The 708-nt window shown below is 47.6% G+C and overlaps 1 protein-coding gene across 1 annotated transcript in view; it reads right to left on the bottom strand.

Annotated features, from left to right (window-relative positions):
• nbeal1 (neurobeachin-like 1) overlaps nt 1-708 on the bottom strand; it is a gene marked incomplete at its 5' end in the record, with an annotated part of 50,713 nt that overhangs the window by 36,612 nt on the left and 13,393 nt on the right.

Here is a 708-nt window from a genome sequence, read left to right as displayed (position 1 = left end):
ATTCCAAGGAAGTCATTAAATCAGGACATTACCGCCACCTGCTGACCTAACGAATCAGCAGTTCATACACTGAACGAATCAGCAGTTCTGCACTGATACATACATTGATAATATTTGTTTCGTTTTTTTACTATTATTACGGCTCTTTGAATAAATCCGTTGTTGATAATTTCAAAACATTTTCATTCTAGTATTTGATTTTCTCCAAAGTCCGAGTGATTTCTGAATTTACCTGATACCTGAGACAGAACCCCCTGTAAATCATCGAGCTGATCGTTACATACTGATCGCTCATTCGCAAATCGGCAACATTTGGTTCATTTTTCCAGTTTAGTGCGGATGTTTTATGAGAAAGAATCGTCCAATCACCTTGGGCGAGTAATGCAACAGGAGTTTGGTTGAAATATCAGCAAGTTCTGGTTCCTGAGCCTTAAATGGAGAAACGCAGTTTGGACCTGAGGTGGAAAAGGAAATAGAAAGTGACGATTAAATATAGGAAGAACAACCCCCCCCCGACGATTCCTCGCTCCGTACCGGCGCTGCAGATCACTTTGACGTGATTGGGCTGCAGGGCCTCGTGGAACACCGTGACGCCGCCGAGCTGGCCCTGCAGGGACGTGGGGCTCCCCCACTCGCTGTCCTGGGTCCCCGCCGAGATCAGCTTGGTGACCGACTCGGGCTTCCCGCCGAGCAGGCCGCCCCAGGCCT

The sequence above is a fragment of the Kryptolebias marmoratus genome, linkage group LG23 (assembly GCF_001649575.2).
Source record: "Kryptolebias marmoratus isolate JLee-2015 linkage group LG23, ASM164957v2, whole genome shotgun sequence".
Lineage (NCBI taxonomy): Eukaryota > Metazoa > Chordata > Actinopteri > Cyprinodontiformes > Rivulidae > Kryptolebias > Kryptolebias marmoratus.
The sequence above is the reverse complement of the archived record's forward strand: the minus strand, read 5'-3'. Positions and strand labels throughout refer to the sequence as shown.